This window comes from Hyperoodon ampullatus, assembly GCF_949752795.1.
Source record: "Hyperoodon ampullatus genome assembly, chromosome: 15".
Taxonomy (NCBI): Eukaryota; Metazoa; Chordata; class Mammalia; order Artiodactyla; family Ziphiidae; genus Hyperoodon; species Hyperoodon ampullatus.
The window spans coordinates 76731226-76754360 of NC_136928.1; positions in this window are offsets into that span (position 1 = coordinate 76731226).

Genomic DNA, 23135 nt, shown 5'->3' on the forward strand with positions numbered 1-23135 from the left:
TGTCTCCACTGTCTCTTCAGTGTGTTTCCCACACTCCATACTCCACTTCATCAAATGACCTGGGGTTACTTTGTTTAGCTGGAGCCTCAGCTGGTAGGAACTGCGGAGCAGTTCCAGACCTGGTGCTTGAGGAGCAATTTGCTGTCTTCAAGTGGAATTAGAAATAGCCTAAACAGTACTTGATCTGTCTGTGAGGGCTGGGAGCCCTCTAGCAGATGCAGGGCACAGCTTTCAAATTTAGTCATGTGTGGCCACAGACACCAGCCGGGGAACCCCGGCTGCAGGGTAAAGTTTAAACCAGGGCAGTGCATAGTTGAGTCATCAAGAGCACGGCCGGGTTTGAATGTAAATCTGGAGATGAACTTGGTAAGGTTGTTTGTTTGGTTTAACTGTGGTCTTGCTGGATCGATCCAAACAGGGAAGTTCCACTGTGACTCTGCTGCCTTCTCTGTGTAGTTGAGTTCCCTGCAGGAGCATCCTCTGCGAAAGCGTGTCCTTCTGCACGCTTGTCTGTCTATCAATACAGGGTGGGGTTACCGATCGCTAACGGAGGATCTCCCGCTCTCCTAATTTACACTTCCAGAGTGTCTGCCAGATCCAAAATATAATTTGAAGTGGACATTTCACCAAAATGAGCTGTCGTAATTCATTTTGATAAGCTTGGATAAGATTTCAGCATTTTCTTTCTTTCTTTTACTCTTTACATTTTGCAACTGGAGTCAGGTTGATTCAGCCACCAGACAGATGTTTCCCTGCGTGGAAAACGTGATTTAAGAAATTAGGGGAAGAGGCAGGGGAAGATGATTACTAAGCCAAGTGGCTGAATCTATTAATTTTTCTTTCCCAAATGTCATGGCTCCATTTCCAGCAAAGTGGTCAAGATCAATGCTTTTGAAATGACCTTGAACAGGCATGAAGTGAGTTAGTGTGTTAAGTAAGCACTGGGTACCACAGCTGCGAATTTGAACCCTTTTTACTACTAAGAATATATTCAGGGCATTGAAATGGATACCCCTGCTTTGTTCGTTTTCCAAACTTCTGCTTTTGTACTAAGTACCTACCCTGACCAGGTCTGGCATTTTTAACGTGAGATGAGCGCGCCCCTTAGTGGAGAAAGTACTTAACTTCAAGCTCTTAACATTTGCCCAAAGAAAAGCTCTCGGTTTTTACAGAAATATATCGCTTTAGTAACTCTTAAAGCCAAACTACTTGTCCACGTTGGAGGGTTGTTGTGAGAATTAAATGAGATAATTCGTGGGCAGCACTTAAAATGGCATTGAGTGCAGGAATGACAATCAGCAGCTGCTATTATCACGCTAATCTGAGAATGAGGATTCGGGAAGCAGGGGGTTGAGTGACGTCATTCTTGGCGTCTTCCGGATTTCAGCTTCAGGGCCCTCTGTGCCCACACTGTTACGTATTAGGAAAGGTGAGTGAAGAGTAGTGGACAGGACTTACCTGGGGCAGGACCCACTGCCCCGAGGCGGAAAGCAGTGACGACCACTTCAGAATACAGGCCTCCTCACCGTGCAGGAATTTGGATTGAAAAGAGCATCCACACAATGCGATTCCACCTGCACTTGATGAGGAGGCACTGTTCCTTTGCCACGCCTGTCCCTGACCTTGGACTTCTCCCAGCTCAGCCTCTGGACGCTCAGAAGTCTCCACAGGCAACCCTTTGTGAAAATGACTCCTAGTGGCGGGAGATGTCTCTTTCAGAAGTTCATGTGGGCATCGTTGAGGCCGTATTTTGCTTGTCTGGTGACTCAAGTTTTCTTTCTTTTAATTGTCAAGCATAGGATGAGACCCCTATGAGTCTGCTTCTTCATATGCCTGAAGCTGGTTACATCTTTATCAAACGAGATGTGAAAGTGGGGAAACGATTTGCCTTCCCTCTCTCCTTTCTTCTTTCTTTTCTTCCTTCATCCCTTTCTTCCTTTCTTTCGTTCCTCCTTCTCTCTCGCTTTTTCCTCCTCTCCCACCAGCCGCTCCTCTTTCCTTCCCTCTTGCTCTAAGTTGATGATTGACAAGAGGTCCTTGGATACAGATTTTGGCATCCACGCCATCTCTTGTCCGCTCACTTTTTCATTTATTTGGAAACATATTCCCTGAACCGCCTACTCTGGACTCAAACATAATCCAGTCCCAGTTCCGGTGCTGGGGATATTCATCCTTTAAGAGGAGAGGCAGGCAGGTAAGCAGGGGTGACAGGACCGTGGGGAGGTGCTGGAAGAGGGCTCCCGGGGCCGTGGGGAGAGGAACAGAGGGCAGCCCGTCCCCCCAGGACTGGCACCGGGAACACGGCAGGCCCCAGGCTGGTGGTGGATGTAAGTTTGCCTGGCAGAGAACCACCTTTATAGTGGGTTTAAAAGCCACCTAGGAGGGGCTCCCCTGGTGGCGCAGTGGTTGAGAGTCCGCCTGCCGATGCAGGGGACGCGGGTTCATGCCCCGGTCCGGGAGGGTCCCACATGCCGCGGAGCGGCTGGGCCCGTGAGCCATGGCCACTGAGCCTGTGCGTCCGGAGCCTGTGCTCCACAACGGGAGAGGCCACAGTAGTGAGAGGCCCACGTACCGCAAAAAAAAAAAAAAGCCACCTACCGACAGGTCTCAAGGCCAGGCGTGTGACAGCTGTCCCTCCAAAGGCCTCTCAACTCCACCCACTGAGAGTGTGATCTCAGCCGTGGGGGACCTGGGGTTCCCTTTGTCCCAGCCCCAGGCCTCGCTGGCAGTTTCTCCCTGGCCTCCCTCCCACTCCACAGCCCCCTCCTGCATGAAACCCTCCACATCCTTCCAGTCAGAGGATTCCTCTCCTCTCTTCCACCCTCTTCCCAGATACCAGTCCTCACTAGAATCTTCCACTCGTTACAGCTGTCTTTAAACATAGCCTCTCACCCTCACCGGATGGTGCAGGGACCGTGTCTTAGGTAGCTCTAGTTTCTAAAAAGAGCAGATGTTCATGCAGTTGCTCCTTTGACCACGCACCCACTTTCCTGTACTCTGTCAAGGACTGTGCTGGGTGTGGAGGCCGGACCAATGATTAAGACCTGCGTTCAGGAAGCTGAGCAGACACACATGAATATTATATTTTTGTTAGAAATGCCTACAGGATACACAGGGTGTATAGATTAGGGCCATAAGAAGGAAGAGGCCAGTTCTGACTTGGGAGCTAGTGGCAAGGGAGAGGAGGGGTGTTGGATTTGGGTGGAGGTGGGGCTCGGCTGAATCAAATCACACATAAAGTGAAGTGGAGGTGGATAGATCACCCGGCAGAGCCAACAGAGTTTTGCCAACTAAACAGAATCTTCAGTGTTACTGGTAATTTCTAGAAATGTTGAAAGAATGTATTACTTATTTCAACTGAATGCTGCCATTTCCTGGGTAAAGTAAGTAGACTTCCAAAGCCTTGGGAATTAACAGCATCATTTCACCATCTCTTGGAATTGTTTTGAAAGCCAGTGGACATAGCTTTGGTGTTTGCAAGTTATCCCCAACCTAGTGCCTTAATGTTACAGTTTTATTATTATCGTAACTGCAGTGAGATCTGATTTGGGCTCTGAGGGCTGGGACTGCGGCGGCTTTTCAATTGCTTCTGGAATTCCAAAGGAAAAGAGTCTGAATTAGAGAACGTCATATTAGACTTTTGAATACACGTGATAGATGAAAGCTGGCTGCCCAAGCATTGCCTAATACAGGGACTTTGGGACCCGCTTTATCAAATACATGAAAATTAGTTGTAGTTAGCCGGTCTGCGTATTTCATGATGTTTGATGCTTCGGAAGTCCAAAAGGGCTTGAGAACAATTTCTCTTTAGTAGTTTAAGTGTTCTACCTGATTTCTGAATTACTGCTTTTTCACCGAGGTAAACTCTGGAGTACTCCCTGAGTGCAGCAGTGGCCAATTTTGAGATAGCATGTTGCTGGGAATCTATCACCACCATCCTTCCCAAATAGCTGGAAATCCAAAGGGCTTCAAGGAACAAGCCAGGGATGCTCTGTGGAAGTGCTGTCAAGGCGCAGTTCTGGTTCTTAAGTGGAAGTCTCATCCCATTTCTAATTGCCTTAGCTCCTGGTGTGGCTTTCGGTTGCCTGAATACATTTCTGGAAATTGTTGGACATTCTCATTGCATTAAGACCTCAGGATGTTGGAACGACGGGGAGTTTCCCAGGTCGTCTAGCCAGTCCTGGTGGGTTACAGATGCGATAAGGATGAGACTCAGATGGGGGGGGGAGTGACCTTCCCCAAGGTCTTGTAGCAAACAAGTGGCTGAAAACAGGTTAGGACAAGAGCCAGTGACTCCCGTGCATTTGGTGGCATTACAGAGGCCTTACAGTCGCGGTAGCTTCCATGACCTTGAGGCCCTGGGGTTACACAACAACTGTCTGACCCGCCCAAGGCACCGAACTGCATTTCTGCCCTGGAGTTTCCTTGCTTCTGCTTTGTGGATTCAAAGTTCCTATATAATCAGTCTTCAGTAGATTCTCCTGACCGTCTCTCCCTCTACTTTCCCCCCAAAACACACTTTCTATTTTAGAGGTTCCTGCTGTTCCTCATTAGGACCAGGCTCACTGACCAGGCACTTCCCCATCCCGTGAAAGGACTACTTCTCCCCTTTTCTTACCCAAATAAGAGTGTCTGACCCAAATAACAGATGACCTGAGAGCCTCTCCTCCCACGGGCCTGGAGGAAGAATCTTATGTTTGGATGGAAGAGAAGCTCCAGGGGATCATGGGAGCCATGTTTATGAACAGATGACTTCATTCATTCCACCTGTAGGTATGGAGTTCCTACTGTGTGTCAGGCCCTAGTCTGGGATCTGGGGGTATATATGTTCATGGCGATAGAGATCAAAAAGAAAAATAAAGACAGTGAGTGGGGAGTAGGGTGAAGTATGATGTTGGAGAGGGTGGTTAGGTTGGGCTCCGCTGGAAAGTAAACCCTGGACAGAGGCCTAAAGAAAAACCGTGCAGATATATTGGGGGAAAGCATTCTAGGCCTAAGGACTAGCAACGATCCTGTGGCAGAAACACATGTGATAAGTTCAAGAATGAAGAAAGGGGAGAGGCCGGAAGCCAGAGTAGCCCAGCGATGGAGGGGAGTTGTATGAGATGAACTACCTTGGGGTAACATCGCCTCGGGCCTTGTTGACTGTGATAAGGATCTTGTATTTTACTCTAAGTGACACAGGAAACCATTGAAGGGATTTAACCAGAGGAGTGACATGCTGAAACTTTTGAAACATCATTAGAGCTGCCAGATAGGTAATTGACTGAGTGCTTGGGAACTGGGGAATCTGTTTAGGAAGTGAGTATGATAGTCTTGGCAAGAGATGGGATGCCCTGTGGGTTGTCTAGGCCTCCATGTCCGAGACACGATCAAATTCAAGCTGCATCCAAAAGGAGAGCTGAAGGGTTTGTTAGCTTAGATATGGGGTGTGAGAGAAGGGAAAGCCGAGGATGACACTGACGTTTTTAGTCTGAGTGTCTGGAAACATGAAATTGCCATTTACAGAAAGAAGAAAGACTGAAGAGGGGCAGATTTCTAGGAAAAAAAACAAAACTTTAATTTTGGATATGTGAAGTTTGAGGTGTCTATTAGAAGTCAAGCAGTCAATGGGATAAATGAGTCTGGAGTTCAAGCGAGCGGATCAAGGTGACAGTTATAAATTTGGAAGTCATCAGCATACACCCTCTAAGATGGTATTTAATAGATATTAATAGTTGTGTCAGAAAGGGGACTCAGGGAGGGGGAAGGGTAAGCTGGGACGAAGTGAGAGAGTGGCATGGACATACATACACTACCAAACGTAAGGTAGATAGCTAGTGGGAAGCAGCCACATAGCACAGGAAGATCAGCTCGGTGCTTTGTGACTACCTAGAGGGGTGGGATAGGGAGGGTGGGAGGGAGACCTAAGAGGGAGGGGATATGGGGATACATGTGTATGTATAGCTGATTCACTTTGTTATACAGCAGAAACTAACACACCATTGTAAAGCAATTATACTCCAATAAAGATGTTAAAAAATATATACTGCCTGCACTCAAGTCATGTCTGTATATTTCTGTGCGCATCTCTTGATGGTTTTGAGTGTCCATGTATCTTCTTGGCCATGTTAGAAATAAAAAGTTAATTTTCAAAAAAAAGAAAGGGGACTCTTCCTCATGGCCAGGAGGACAGAACTAAGACCAGTGAGTGGAACAAGAAAAATAACGATAGTAATCGTGATTACGGCAACTACCATTTGTGCATCTGGCTACTTACATATGTTGTGTCACTGTCTCTACAAACCAGCCTTGAAGAGGTTGAATTCATCTCTGTTTTACTCATATTGAAACTCAGACTCTGGGAGGTTAAGTAAATGTTGTTAAATACGTTGATTGAGACCACCCAGCTAATAAATAGCTAAGCTGTGATCCAAACCCAAGTTCATGTTCTTGTTGCTATACTAAACATCACAGCTCAGCTTAAGAAGTTCAATAGGGTGGTCTTTCTTTTATCTCTGAGAAAGACAACTCAGCTGAGAATTTTTGCGAGCTCACCCTCCACCTTCAACTGAGCCTGTCCTGCAGGTCGGGCGTTTCGGATGCTGGGTGAAAGACTGCATGTCGGGGCTGCCCTTGCCAACACAGAACACACACTGTAAAGCAAGAGAGAACCATTTGAAAAAAAGAGATGACACAGGAAGATAAAGTCATACATCCGCTCTGAACACTGGCTACAGTTTAAGCCAAGACATTACCCATAGGTGCTGGTTGATTTCCTTTCCTAGTTTCAGAGGGCAGATGACAATCGCCACCCTACTGGAGACAGGTGGAGAAGGGGAATACAGGGATTTATTCCACGCTGGCAGAGGGGCAGGCTTCGGGCGGTGTAGCTGTCACCTCCTTCAGGGCTCGCCGCAAACAAATGAGCGCTGGGGGCTCCACCTAGGAAAGTAAGACCTGAGGGGTGACGTGGCTCGTCCAAGGACCTGCAGCCAACACATGTTACAGGCTTTCCAGACCCCAGAGCTCAAGCCTGTTGCACCGCTTTCCTTTAGAAGGGGAAGGAGGAGGCTGGGATGCTGAGAGCAGCTGGCGTTATCCTCCGCCCATCCCCGCCTGCGGTCTGGAGACGGCCGGCAGAGGGCGCCGCGCCCCTGGCTCTCCCAGCCCGCGGCCCGAAGCCATGTTGAATGAGCAAATGTCTGCAGCCGCCTCCGCGAGATGGAAATGTCTCCCTGGCAGGAAATCCGCGAGGAGCACCGCGGGGTTGTGCAAACAGCCTCACAATGTCCGCTTGTGTGTGTGCACTCGGCTTCGCCCGCGTCGCCCACAATGCTCTGTTTTTTTTGGATAATGGGCCTCTGTGGACCCATAGGGCTTGTCATGCAAAGGGAGTGACCTGTGTTTGTCATAAATGGGCTCTTGTATGATTAATAGCCACGCGAACGCGCCTGCAGTAGCCGCGCGGCACCGGCTTCACCTCTTCGCCGAGGCGGTGGTCTCCGTCGCTTTCTTCCCTCGCTCCAAAGCGGCCGTGCAGAATTTATTGCTAAAAGGGAAATGACTTGTTTGCATTGTGGTTGCAGTTTTTTATATGCGAGACAGGAGGTGCAGAAAACTAGCATTTGTTGCTGGAGGCTGACTGCATGCCAGATATTATACTAGGTGCTTTCCCTGCATTATTTTATTTACTCACCAACGGCACTGCTAAGGAAGTATTATGATTCGCATTTCACAGACGAGGAAAACCCGAATTCAGAAAAGTAGAAGACTTACCCAAGGTCTCCGCAGCCTGTGCTGTTGCCACTAAAGAACTCCTTTTCTCCTTCAGCGTGGTCCACGGTCCACACACCTGGAAATGCCTCCCTCATCCTGCCTGGCTGTCCATACACTCAATTAGCGATTTTAAAATAAATGAGGGATTTCCATTCTTGGGTGTCAGTGTGTGTATTGTACCTCCTGGAATTATATGCAAAAACATGTGGGTCTGTGTGTGGGTGCATTTTTCTAAGAAGGCTGATATTCATCAGATTCTCAAGGTCATCTATGATCATAAAACAACAGAATATCTCTATTTTGGGAAATGTTTATTTTCTCCAACCTGTTTCTCTTCCCAACGACCCTTCCTCTGTTCGGCTTGTTTGCCGTTGACAATCTTACTGTCACTGCTATGCGGTGACTGCTAACCGAATCTTCCATTCCATTTCAGTGGCCATCAGTGAAGAGGCTGCGTGCTGGACCTGTGCTTGGAGCTTGGCTGGGGAGGGGTGGGGGGGGGGGTAGTTGAAATGGGCCTTTAAAGAATCCACAGCAAGGAAGAGAGGTTGTTCATTCAGCTTGGGGGTCAGGGAGGAGGTTTCTGGGAGGAAGTGCAATCTGATTTGGGCCTTGAAAGATAGGCCATCCAGAGGCAGAGGAGAGGAGGAGGGCATTCCAGGCAAAGGGAGCAGCATGAACACAAAAACAGAAGCAAGAACCAGGCCAGAGCTGTTGGCACTGTCCATACTCTGGTGTGACCAAAGTACAGAGTGTTCAGAGGAGCTGAAACTTGAAAGAGAGCTTTGGGTCAGGTTTTAGGATCTGAATACCATGTGAAAAATTGCACCCATCTTAATTTGATGGCCAGCTTGGGAAGCGTTTACTCTGAAACATGCCTTTTTCCTTCCACCCAGCAGCTCCACATCGCGCTGGGCCGGGGAGTTGCCTCAGAAAGCAGCTCCCTGCAGGAGAGCCGGCCTCCAGGGCACTCAGCACACTCCCACCTCCCCCCGCCTTCCCTGTCCCAGCTTACAGTGACGGTCTTCAGTGCTTGCTTGGGGTTCAAGCTGGGGGTTTTATTTTAAGCTGTTACTTTGGTTTGCGATTAAGCGTACTTTGAAATCGAGGCATTTGCTCCTTTCAGAAATGGAGACCAAAGCAAAGCCCCTCCTGCCTCTGAGATTTCAAGGGATGTTTTCTGCCCTTTGGCCGACCTTGACACTTGAGATGTAATGGGCCACGCCAACCTCCCTTGGCTTCAAATTCTTTAGGTTTTCAGTATGTGAAATGGCTTTTGGTGGTCTTTTTGGTACTTCTATAATTTTGACACCCTCCCCCAAATAAATTTGAACTGGGAATTAATATACCTAATGCTTTGACACCTCCATCAATTCCAAAGCCTCCTTTGGTGCACAGGTGGACCTCCGTTTAAGAAAACTCAGTGTCTGAAAACCTAGACTTACAAACCAAGTCAGTCCCTGACACTGGGGCGGATGGGGTTCTTCAGGGGGCTTTCGCTTCCCAGAAGTACTCCATCCGTGGGCACCATGCCTCCCGGTGCCTTGACCTGCGAGGTCATATTTCACCACTTGACAGTGAACTCTGGAGGCAGAGAGACCTCAGGCAGAAATGTGTGGAGCAGCTGCCAGGGACCGAGAGCCAGGCAGGGACTGGGGGAAAGCCTTTTTCTTTTCTTTCCTCTCTTTTTTTTTTTTTTAGGTTACATTGTTAGATAACATATAGACTAGACTTAATTCACCAGCGTTCACTTTACACAGGACATTTCCCATAACGTGCGCTCAGAGTCTGCTGTGTGATCCGAGGTGCTTGGGGTATCTGGTGTTGGATTGGGGGAGGCGAGAGAGAGCCCAAGATAATGGCTGGAGATGATGGGGAGAGACTGCGGCCAGGAGAAGGGCTTAGAGAGAAGTCACGGCCAGGGGAGACGTGGAAGGTACCTGGAGAGAGTTTGGTGAGACACCAGGTCTCGGGGGGGCAGCAGGTGCAGAAATCTCGGGGGACACTCAGGTTTCTGGCTCATAATTTAATGGACAATGATGCCTTTCTGTGAACAAAGAAGGAGGAGGACACTTGGGAAGGGCAGAATTTAAGGTTATTAAGATCTTCCCAAAATTGCTGTGCTTGCAGGAAATTCACTTAGAGGTACTGGCCAGGAGTTGAGGAGGGAGGTCCAGTTTGGGGCTAGAGTGGGACGGGGAGACAAGGTGTGAAGACCGAACATTGGAGACGGGCACTTGAAGGTTAGATGGAGGAAGCGGAGACTTAAGAAGGACCATTCAGGGCTTCCCTGGTGGCGCAGTGGTTGAGAGTCCGCCTGCCGATGCAGGGGACATGGGTTCGTGCCCCGGTCCGGGAGGATCCCACATGCCGCGGAGCGGCTGGGCCCGTGAGCCATGGCCGCTGAGCCTGCGCGTCCGGAGCCTGTGCTCCGCAACGGGAGAGGCCACAACGGTGAGAGGCCCGCGTACCGCAAAGAAAAAAAAAAAAAGAAGGACCATTCATAGAGGTGAGAGGGCAGCAAGGAGGCCCTCCAGCATCTCGGCGGGGGAGGGCTTGGCCAACAGCACGCAGGGCAAGATTCCCTGCATCCCCTCCCTCAGAGCTAGAGGGCCCTGGCTTCTGTCGGTTGAAATACCCGAGAATCAAATTCTGGAAAAAGGAGATCTGTAATCCAGAGAAATGAGAGTCTGTTTAATCTAAATCACTGATGGTCAGAACAGCCCAAACTTCGGGCGACTTCTCCGTGTTCCCTTTCGGGTTCTAGACTGAAGCGAGGCTATCGGAGAGAGGTGGAATAAACAGCTTTCCCAACACTACTCAGTAAGCAGAAGGCATTTCCAAGACTGCTGCCCTGCAGGGGTCACTCTCCCTTTGAAATGGGGCAGAAGTGGCCTGGGTGGGCTGTGACTGTCAGCCCTCCTTCTAGGGAAGGGGGAAGCTCATCAAGCAGTTTCCTTCTCACCGTGTTCTTGATTTCACAAGTGGAAGGGAACAAATTCACTAATGATTTCCCAGCGGTGGGCTGGTCCAGAACAAAGTCCCAGTTTGATTGTTTCCATATTCACTGGTATTGGAAATTGGGGGGCGGGGGCACATTGACTTTCATTCCCTAAAAAAGAATCTAATTTCACTCTCATTTCTTGGAGACTTTTCGCTGCTGTAATATTGATGTTTATGGGGAAATTAGCTGTGATGAGGTAATAGTCTATTTTAGAAAACTGAACTCAGATATTGAAAGGACTATTTTAAACCTGCACTTAATCGTTCAGCTCTGTAATGGTCTCTCGGTATTTTTTTGAGAATTCCCATGGATTGCCTTACAACTCGACTCTAGCAGCTTGCATTCCACCGGGAACACCCAGCCCTTTTGAGGGACACCGTGGTATTAATGATGGATGAGGATATTCAAGGCATTTTCCCATTTGAGTGCCATTACTTGTAGTGTTAAAACGTTTTGAAAACACATTTTAGCCATTAACTCATTTTTATTGTCAGATGAAAGTGCTTAATAGACTCACTCTAGTTTCCCTCCTTCGTCTTGGAATGAAATCATCTGTTGGATTCTTGGCACGACTTTGGGCAGCGGAACAGAGAACCTTATGACTTCATTGCAGAAGCGGCAGCTGGGCAGGGAATTCCAGCCCAGCCCAACTATCTAAAATCACTCACCTGGTTTTGCGCCCAGAATTTATAGTCTGAGCTACTTCATTCCATCAATGCATTCCCTGCCCCCCGCAAAGAAAAGCAGGTGCTTCTGTCATTTAAGGAATGTACCCTTCCTTTTGCTGAGAAGTTTTTTTTTTTTTTTTTTTTTTTTTTTTGCGGTACACGGGCCTCTCACTGTTGTGGCCTCTCCCCTTGCGGAGCACAGGCTCCGGACGCGCAGGCTCAGCGGCCATGGCTCACGGGCCCAGCCGCTCCGCGGCATGCGGGATCCTCCCAGACCGGGGCACGAACCCGTGTGCCCTGCATCAGCAGGCGGACCCTCAACCACTGCGCCACCAGGGAAGCCCGAGAAGTATTTTTTTAAGCCACCTATTTTGTATCTGATATATTACAGGCTGATGGTCAACCGGTTTTGCTTATCATTCAAAACAATCAAGGAGTATAAATGAGGTATCATGGGTTGTATGATTACTAGGAGAAAGTGTCTCTGGGTAGTGTGAATACCAGACGTATCAGGGTTGTACGCTCCCTGCTCGGACAGCTCCCTGGATGGTTCATGGGAGGCAAGCCAGAGGGGTCACTTGCTTTTGGGGGACGGTGTGGGGAGCCTGCAAGCCTCTTTCGTTGCTGACAGCAGCTACCAACCTGGCTGCCATCAGGATTTCTCCTCTGAACCTTGTTGACCAGGTTGAAGATCAGATTGTCTTAATAGCCCTCCTAGGATCACATCCAGTCGCCAGAAACACTCCTAAAGCCAGAACTGGACTTCTTTCCTCCACTCTATTGGGGAAATCTCAGGGCTCCATTGTAGTTAGGAGATCAGACTTATCATAAAACTAAGTGAGACAGGTCACAGCATGCCGCTGGAGACACCAGCTTCAGAGCAGAGACCAGCAGCTCTGCTCTGAAGCTGGGCCGAGTAACTGACCAGGTTAGTGACTCCTAGACTTTGGAATTTCATAAAACGATAAAATTTCAAAATAAACTTCGGGGACTTAGGATGCAGTGATCACTATCATTTTGTAAAATAAATAAAAGACACTGTAGCATAGAGATGTTTGCATAACTTTAGCAGAAATGCAAGGCTCATGCCATAGCCTTAATTTCTCATTTTGCCTTGGACTGGTTGATGCTTTGGTACCACTGGACAAAACAATCTTAAGGATTTCTTTGCCAGTGCTAACTGGGAACCAGGCCCTGTGCTAAGTGCTGGGAATACAAGGAGGTGTAAAAACAGCCCTGCGCAAGAAGACCTTATATTCAGAGATGGCGGGAAAGTGTGTAATTATGGTCCACACTGTAGGCACTGTGACACAGTAAACACAGCAAGTTAGGTGAGCAAAGAGAAGCCGAGCTTACCCAAGGGAGTGGGTTTTGTTTTATTTGAGGTAGAGTTGAAGAGGAGGGAAGATTTAGGGGGGTTCTTCTGAAGGTCCCGATTTCCAAACTCATACTTGAAAGGGGATTCTGGAGAGGCAGTGGCCGAGAGCCAGTGCTTAGAGGTCAGATGGAATTGACTTCCAGACCCAGCTGTGCCACTTGTGGGCTTGAGAAACTTTTAAAATCTCTAAGATAATTTATTTATCTCTAAAGTTGGGATAATAAGAGTTCCTACCTCATAAGGTGGCTGTGAAAATTAAAATATGATAATACATAAAAAGCTCTCATCATCCTTATGGCCTGCAGATCATTACAAAATGTTAGCTGTCATAATTGTAAACAGAAGGAGCAGCATGTGCAACGGCCCTGAGGCAACAGAGAGCAGGCTGCTTTAGAGAAGTGCAGGGTGTGATGAGTGTAGGACCCAGGGGTGCGGAGGAAGAGAGGGGAGAGAGGAGACGGGCAGGGGCTGGAGGCCAGGTTTTCTGGATCCATTGCACACATTGGTATACGTTACATCCTGCGGGCCCTGGAGAGCCATGGAAGCATGTTAAGCAAGGAAGTAACATTGTCAGATTTGTGTTTAGAAAGCTGGAAACGAATGGGCAGCAGACAAAACTGGAATCAGGAGGATCCATTTAGGGGCTCTTTGCAGGATGCCGGCGAGCTCTGCTGAGGGTCTGAATTAGGATAATCAGGGTAGGGAAGGAGAGAAGTGCACACATCCCAGTGGGGATGTCCTGTTTAACAAGCTGTTTAACATGTTCTAGGGAGACCCTGCTACCATGGGGCAGAAACCCTCCACTGGCAGTGATACATCGCACCTTATGGTATTTTTATTTAATAAATCTTTATTGGAGTATAATTGCTTCACAATACCGTGTTAGTTTCTGTTGCACAACAAAGCAAATCAGCCATATGCATACACATGTCCCCATGTCCCCTCCCTCTTGAGCCTCCCTCCCACCCTCTCTATCCCATCCCTCTAGGGCATCGCAAAGCTCCTAGCCAATCTCCCTGTGCTGTGCGGCTGCTTCCCACCAGCCAACTATCTTACATTCCGTAGTGTGTATATGTCGATGCTACTCTCACTTCCCCCCACCTTCGCCCTCCCGCCCCACGTCATCAAGTCCATTCTCTATGTCTACCTCTTTATTACTGCCCTGCAACTAGGTTCATCAGTACCATTTTTTTTTAGATTCCATATATATGCGTTAGTATACGGTATTTGTTTTTCTCTTTCTGACCTACTTCACTCTGTATGACAGACTCTAAGTCCATGCACCTCACTACAAATATCTCAATTTTGTTTCTTTTTATGGCTGAGTAATATTTCATTGTATATATGTGCCACATCTTCTTTATACATTCATCTGTCGATGGACACTTAGGTTGCTTCCATGTCCTGGCTATTGTAAATAGTGCTGCAGTGAACATTGTGGTGCATGTCTCTTTCTGAACTATGGTTTTCTCAGGGTATATTCCTAGTAGTGGGATTGCTAGGAAAACTGGACAGCTACATGTAAAGGAATGAAATTAGAGCACTACCTAACACCATACACAAAAATAAACTCCAAATGGATTAAAGACTTAAATGTAGGACCAGACACTGTAAAACTTTTAGAGGAAAACATAGGAAAAACACTCTTTGACATAAACCACAGCAATATCTTTTTTGACCCACTTCCTAGAGTAACAGAAATAAAAACAAAAATAAATGGGACTTAATTGAACTTAAAAGCTTTTGCACAGCAAAGGAAGCCATAAACAAGACAAAAAAACAACCCTCAGAATGGGAGAAAATATTTTCAAATGAAACAACAGATAAAGGATTAATCTCCAAAATATATAAACAGCTTATGGAGCTCAATATCAAAAAAACAAACAATCCAGTTAAAAAATTGGTGGAAGACCGAAATAGACATTTCACCAAGGAAGACATACAGGTGGCCAAGAGATACATGAAAAGATGCTCAACATCACTAATTATTAGAGAAATGCAAATCAAAACTACAATGAGGTATCACCTCACACCAGTTAGAATGGACATCATCAGAAAATCTACAAACAACAAATGCTGGAGAGTGTGTGGAGAAAAGGGAACCCTCTTGCACTGCTGGTGGGCATGTAAATTGATACAGCCGCTATGGAGAACAGTATGGAGGGTCCTTAAAAAACTAAAAATAGAACTACCATATGCACCTTATGTTTTTTTTTTATTTATGTATTTTATTTATTTATTTTTGGCTGCGTTGGGTCTTCATTGCTGTGCACAGGCTTTCTCTAGCTGCGGCAAGTGGGGGCTACTCTTCGTTGTGGTGCGCAGGCTTCTCATTGCGGTGACTTCTCTTGTTGCAGAGCATGGGATCTAGGCATGCGGGCTTCAGTAGCGTGGCACGCGGGCTCGGTAGCTGTGGCTCGCGGGCTCTAGAGTGCAGGCTCAGTAGTTGTGGTACACGGGCTTAGTTGCTCAGCGGCATGTGGGATCTTCCCGGACCAGGGCTCAAACCCATGTCCCCTGCATTGGCAGGCAGAATCTCAACCACTGTGCCACCAGGGAAGGCCCAACCTTATGTTTTAATGTCTTAGAAAAAATGAATTTGTCCCATTTGCTTTTTGTGTTAATGGACAGAGCAAGAGATTGACAGCCAGGACACCTTCCTTCTGGCTCTTTCTTTGGCCGTAATGTATTTTGGGTCCTTGGGCAAGTGCTTTTTTGTAAATAAGAGCTTTAAAAATATGACCCCAGTTCTAATATAGAATGTATTCTGAGGACATTTGGGACTTCCATCTGGAAGACCCTGGGAAGGACACTTACTATACCTGACCCACATGTTCTGATCTTTAAAATGGGTCCAATATCACCTTCCCTACCTTTGACACATGCTCATGTTGAGGATAAATGAGGCCAGACACATCTTTGACAAAGATGTGATGTTATATAAATATACATCATTGTTGTATTCATGATTGGTCTGGGGCTTATATGCTAACTATGTTGCAGAAGAATATTAGGCTCAACCAGGACTTCTTAATCCCCAAAATATGGAGTTATAGATAAAAAATCTAAGTCTTTGACTTCTAAAGTCTTTGTACCAGGGATGTTAAACATTTTAGATTCTGAAAGGTATTGTCTCATTCAGAGTGCTAAGAAAACCCATCCCTTCTGGTAAAGGCATTGAGTATTTATCATCTTAGACCTTAAGAAAAATATTAGCAAATAGAACCATATAGGGCTGCTGTTCTATTTTTTCTCAGTTTCTGTTCTGTATTGATAAAAGGTGGTATTGGCTTAGAAAGTCTCCTTTCCGATAGTTATAGCTACAAAAGAAATTTTCTAAGTGCTTGTTCTCTAATCATGAAAATTGGGCATGGAAATCTTGTTGTACACAGGCAAAGGTCAGAATTCACAGTGCCCACACCCTGAGTCCTTTGTTATGTCTTACTTAGAGTAAACAAATAAATTTCCTCACCAACTATGGCCACATCTTTTCAAAGTCACTTCTAGTTGATTTTATTTGGTTTTACACTCTGGGACTACAACTAATCTTATTATTTTTTTTCTTCCAAACAAGAACCGAGTTCTAAATAGGAAAAAAAAAAAAAATGTGCATGTGCGTGTCTGTGTGTGTGTGTGTGCGCGCGCACGTGCGCTTTTATCCCCTTCTCTTTTTTGGAACTGAAATGTTAGCAGAGGACGATTTCTTTAGGAGGGTCATCACTTTCTACTGAGTAGCCTTAGAGCCAGCTCCCATGGAAGTGGTTTTGAGCTCAGAGCCAAGAAAGTAGTCATAGAAAATACCATGCATACATCCCAAATCGTCACCCCTGGGAGATGAGAGCCTCCCTTGGCAGGGACATGTGGCAGTCTTTAAAGGCACTATTAACACTCCTACAGTGACTAGAGAAACGCCCTCCTTCTAGACAATTTGGAAAACAAATGTAAAAGGATCCATTTCAAACTTGTATTGCTGTACATGAACCTTGAGGAGTAAGCCTTCTGTATTGGGAAGGCTTCACCAGTCACCCAACTAGTGTCTTTTGTTCCCTTCTCACTCCTGATTCCCCAGCTGGAGGTGCCCTCTCTGCCAATACAGATTCCCAGGGTCCTTCATGCCTGGGTGGAGTTCACTTCTTCTATGACGCTAATTTTTCTGGAAGATTCCACCCCACATGGTTTTCTGTCTTCTCTAAATTCCTAGAGAAATATGTCTTTCACTGTACACGCCTTGGGGGACTACTAGTGTAGAGCAGGCCACTTTGGAATCTAACAGAAACTATAGACTCTCTCCCCAGAGAAAGGAGCATATACATACAATAATACATTATCGAGCACACACTTTCCACAGACCACGGACTCACAGAGTCCCCAAACGGGGGCCTCCTAGGGATCTGGAATCCCAGGTCTCCTCCTGTGGGGAAAAGAGCATGGACTTTGAGTTCCTAGATGCTCAAGCTCTATCTTTTATTTTCCTGTAGTCTTCAGAAAGATGCTTAACCAACTAAATTTCTTCTTCTTCCAATACATGAAGAGAATTATAGCTACCTGAAGGATTGCTGTAAGGTTTGAGTGAACTTAAGTGTGTGAAAGCTCCAAGCACAGTGCCAGGCACACAGTGGACCCTCAATAAAATGTGCATGTTCTTGTCCCTCTCATATATCATCATCTTCTTCTTCATCATCATCATCATCATCACTCTGGTTGGTACTTACTGTGTATCAGGTACATACTACTACTTTCACATTCAGTTAACATTTCTGAGCCCTTACCATTTATCAGAAGCTTGTTATGTGCTTCCAGGTCGATTACATTCTTAATCTGAACTTGTGCTGTCTCCCTAAATAGCATGTGTATCACTTGAGCACTGCAGCCATGGCTTCTGTCATTGAAAACCCCACTCCCACAGGTCGCAGGTATTCAGGGTATTCAACCAGTGATTGACTACTTCCCTCAGGGCAATTATTCAAGGTGGTGTTTTTATTAGAAAACCAAAGGGAAAAGAAGAAACTTCCCATCAAACTGTTACCAGATTCCCTTTAGGGAGGATAGGAGTTTGATTTTTCCTTTTATTTAGATAGATCACTGTCACCAAGAGAGTCAGTGTTGAGGAAGATAAACCAGGTCTCCTGGGACCTGAGTGGGCAGTGATCCTGACCCACCCCCTCTTTTGACTGTTGGAAAGTCTGTGTTGCCCCTTTGCCCTTTGGCATTTCATTCCTTTTCAGTAGAGATATTTCATGAGTCCCTTTGGCATGGTTTTCTTCATTAGATATTTGTGTTTTCCTTGGACTTGATGCTATATTTATGAAAAGGGGTAAACACAGACACAACCATTTGGTTAAAAATTGAAGTTTTTGATGATTTTTTGAGTATTTATTAAAAGGGTGATCTCCTTACTGCTATTTTCAAAAGCATTTGTTTCTGCTTGGGATTTTCGTGTTGGGAATGGGAATTAACTTATATAGAGTTATCTGAAGACCCCAGCCTCTAACTGTCACACACTTATATAAATATTGTTCTCTTGAAAATTTAGTTTTCTTTCATAAAGATTTATATTTTTAAAATTAGCTTCTCTATTTAATTTTAATACATTTAAGTTTTCTAATCCCTAAACAACATATCTTCCTCTTAGATATATTTTGAAGATAAAGTAAGAAAAGGTATCTAAAATACAGGCTTTGGCATGTAGGAAAATCTCTTGCGGTGCTAGCTATTAATACCTTTAAATATTTACCTGATTATAGCTTGACGTTAAAGCAGTTTACATAAAGAGTCATGGCTTTTGGGAGACCAAACCTGAAATATCAAGAAACATGCAACTTATATGATTCTGGGGATGTAATACTTCTTTGATTCTATGAATAACTTAAACCATGAAACAAGTTGTAATGCTGAATAATTATAGCTAATATTTGCGCAGTATTTTATGGTATTTTACAAAGTGGTTTTACACTCATTTCAATAGTCTTTGCAAGAATCTCATGTAGAAGAGATTATTAAACTATTGTTGTTGTATGTGAAGAACCGAGACTCAGAGCTACAATGACTTGCTCTAGCGTAATGGGGGGGCGAGACGGTGCTTCATATTTGTGCAGCTCTTTCAAACTCTTCTCTAGGAGCTCGTCATTTACCACTTACACTATGCATCTTCTGATAATATCAGTAGGCCACATTTTTACTTTAGCCTACTCTGTGCTACAGATCCTCAAGACTGTGTCTTAATCTTTATCAATAAGTCCCAACCTGCAGTGCTCTGGGAGAACAACCCCAGCAAATAGCCAAAGCCGTCATGCCAGATGCCCACACACCTTCACTTTGGTAGAGAAGAGACAGTCCTGGAGAACCCGGTCATGGAGGAAGACAGGTGTCTCTAAGAGCAAAAGGCCATCCAGAGTGGCCACAGATGGAAAGAGGACCACCTTCCAATGCCAGTCCCCAAAGCAGGAAACATCCCAAGTAAGAGCCAGAAAGAATGTTTGCAAGGCCCATCACCTCGTGAGTACTTATCCACCTGGCATCTCCTTCCCTCTGTCTTCATCTGAGAGACGAAATGTCGTGACCTTCCCTTGCTCTGCCTCTACCAGTCCCTCCTGGAGGGAGTGAATTCAGATCTCACAACACCCACGGGCACCACTGCAAACTATGTCGTGCCCCAGGGAGGTTTCACTTTACGATGATCTCTGAAGGTGTCAAGGGAGACATTGTGTGTTTGTTAAAATAAGCCTAAACTTTATAGTATAGACAGCATACTAGTTTTAAATAATCAGCATGCTTTGTAAGTTATTGCTTGAGCTCCCTTAGGCCTGGAATCCTTCTTAGCACCCTCCTTTATGAATTCTATTCCTAGTATTTTAGTACTTTCACATCTGTGTTTTTTGCTGTACTTCTCTCTTCCTTCATATTGGTTCTCCATCTCCTCTTTTATTATTGGGGAGACCTTTCCTATCCCTTGAACTTAATAAGCAGCTTCTTTACCTGTAGAAACTACCTAGAATCATCACCTGCTGGATGGCCTTATTCTCTCTGATATGAGATCCCAATCCATAGTGGAGAGTGGCAAGGATCTGGCAAGTTCCTTGGGACTGACCCAGCAGCAGGTCCCATTAGGAGTGTAGGCATGGAGTTACCAGACAGAACATGGACACCAGAGTCCCCGGCCTCCCTAAATACAGTCCTGGACTGCCAACCAGGCTTCTCTCCCCGCCTTTTAGCTGTGAAAACACTGCTGTACCCATGGGAGCTCTAAGACTCTGCTCATCCTCAGGTATAAGTGTCAGTCTGCTCTTAGCTGGAGGAGATTTCTCTTTGTCTCAATTCTCTCTTAGCCAGATCACTATTTCATTTTTTTTTTTAAAGCTGTACTTCTCCAGTGTAACCCGTTTGTCTTTATTTTCTGAACTCCAAATCTTGAAAGAGACTTTCGTTTCCCTTTGCTTTGGCACTCAGAAGCTTAGATCCTAATTGATCTCCAACAGATGTGAAGATCTTATTGCCTGGATGACCTATAGTTCATGTACTACTTGCTCTCTACCTTCATCTTACTATTCTCCTTTTATTTTCCTCTTCCCCTCACTTTCATTATGTAAGCATTTGCATTTTCTAATAGTGTATAATAACTTATCTTAAATTCTTTTATTGAACAAGATCAAATATTAAAAAATAATCCTCACAGTGATTAACTAAGCCATCTCATTAGTAACATGGTTCATAGAAATATATTTTGTATGCACTTAGGAGCTGTTTGAAGAGATTGGAGAGGCTCTGTCATGAAGAATGTAGCTGGGGGTTTAGTAAAAGCTCTTTGGGTGAGGGTCTTCCCAAGTGGAGCCCGAGGTCTAATAAAAAGGAACCATGGGGCTTCCCTGGTGGCGCAGTGGTTGAGAGTCCGCCTGCCGATGCAGGGGACACGGGTTTGTGCCCCGGTCCGGGAAGATCCCACGTGCCACAGAGCGACTGGGCCCGTGAGCCATGGCCGCTGAGCCTGCGCGTCTGGAGCCTGTGCTCCGCAATGGGAGAGGCCACAACCGTGAGGAGCCCGCATACTGCGAAAAACAAAACAAAACAAAACAAAACAACCACGGTCCATACCCAGTGCCCATCTGTGTGATGCTAACTCACTTTGCAGACCTTGAACCAGAATATACTTCCATGAATTCTTGTCCCACTGGAGGGGAGCGATAAGCATCATTTTTTTTTTTTCATGAAAGAGATGAACTATTTCTGTGTTTATTCAAGGAGGTTGTATTGAAATGCATGTTTTCTAGGTTCCATAGGACTGGACTTGACCCCTAATACTACATAATATCCCATAATTATCAATTATTGTTCCAGACAGTTCCTGTTTGGGATGTGAATCATCTAGAGTACAAATAGAATATTTCCAGTTAGTTGACCTGGGTTGTTGTTAGAATCATGCTTCAAAATATTGGACTGCATCAGCCAACCAGCTTAAGTAACGTTTTGAACAGATAGAACTCTGCAGCCAGCTAGTATTTGGATGTATTTCCACGTGTGTTTATTTCAGTCTGTTACTAATTTTAAAGGCTTAATGTATTTCCCACCCAGGCACTCTGACAGTAAAATCCTACACAAGTCAGACTTTTAGGAGGAAGCTAAATCCATTCAGGTCTCTTGTGACATGTTAATAGCACAAAGCTAGGGAAATTAAGAATATTTAACTTCCATTAAGGCATTTTATATGAAAGTTAGGGCTGCTACTAAACAGTAGAATCATCTTCCTAGAAGAAGTGCCTCCGGGTCTGAGTTGGAATTGTTCATTAAATTGGAAACAGATTATTTCCTAGAGACCCAGGAGGATTTGTGAATGTTGCCCAGTGGCAGGGATGGGCTATACCAGTTCTGAGTTTTAATCTGGCAGAACCTGTCTCATACAGGGCTTTGCTCAAAAACACCTTAAAAGAAAATGTGCATAAAGGCAAGGGAGGAAGAAAATGACAGAAAGAATAGGGACGATCCTTTTGGAAGAGAGAAGCATGGTGTTTGCCTCCTGTTGTGTGTGTGTGTGTGTGTCTGTACGTGTGTACATGTCATACATGCCCAAACATTCATATATTTCAAGATAGGCAAGGTCTAAGAGGTATCTATTCCAACCTTCTGCCCAACTCATTTTTATAATATTTTTCAGGAGTAATATACCATATTTCTACTTAAACACCACCAGTGACAGGAAACACTATTTCACAGGGCAAATCACCCAATATGCCGACAACCCTAATGGTTAGAAATTTTTTCACGACACTGAATGAAGATCTTCCTCATTATTTCCTCATTGGTTCTAGTTCTCTTCCCTAGAGCCACATAAAACCTACCTCATTCGTTTTCCATAAGAGAATTCTAAGTAAGTATTTGAAGGCTGTTAAGATAAGTATCATGATGATGATGGTGGTAATTATCATGTAATGTGCCTTGAGCACTTCCTATAAGTACGGTGCTAAACACTTTATATTTTTATTCATTAATATTCATGATTGATGAAATAGATACATTTCAAAAATTCTTTTTACAGATGAGAAAACTGAAGCTTAGAGAGTAAAGTACCTTGCCTTGGATAACAGAGCTAACAGGAAACAGAGCTAGGATTTCAAACAGCCCTCCCTAAGCAGACTCTTTTCTACCTTCACGTTAGTGATTTATACCATGAATGATGTCTGCAAGTGTATGAGTTATTTTCTCAGAAGGGGGGATTATGGAGACTAGATTATACCACCTTCTGCACTTAACGGAACTGCTTGTTATGTATTTTCATGCACAACATCATCCTTTTCATATATTCCTCTTTCACCACATCTTTCTTAGAGTGGCATATCTTTTTAAATGCCTGTAGCAACATAAATACTGTCAGAAGCCATGTGGATAGAAAATTACATCCCTGCAGTTCCCTTTTACTGGTCCAGTGATTTTTCAAGTTGATCCTTCACAAGCTGAGGTGTCTGAATCATGAGTTAGAAAAATGCCTTCCAAAGAGCACAGCACCCAGCATCAAATCACGGCTCCGTAAATATGTGTAGAATAAATGAATGGACAATGGCCTCTTGAAGAAGATGGTTTAATGTCTAGAGCTGAGAGCAGTAGAAATTTTGCTATTTACTTAAATAATAACTACATTTTCCCTATTTTTTCAGGTTGGGATTGCAGATATGTAACAAATTTGTATTTCTCTGTAGACTTGATTCACCCTTGCAAATGCCTCAGGCTGCAGTTTCATTGAGAAAACTTTATGGTTATTATACCTTTCCATTTCTACACTTCATGAAGTACCTAATTTTGTTACCATTGAAATGTCAAATTGCAAGAGCCTCTGACTTGC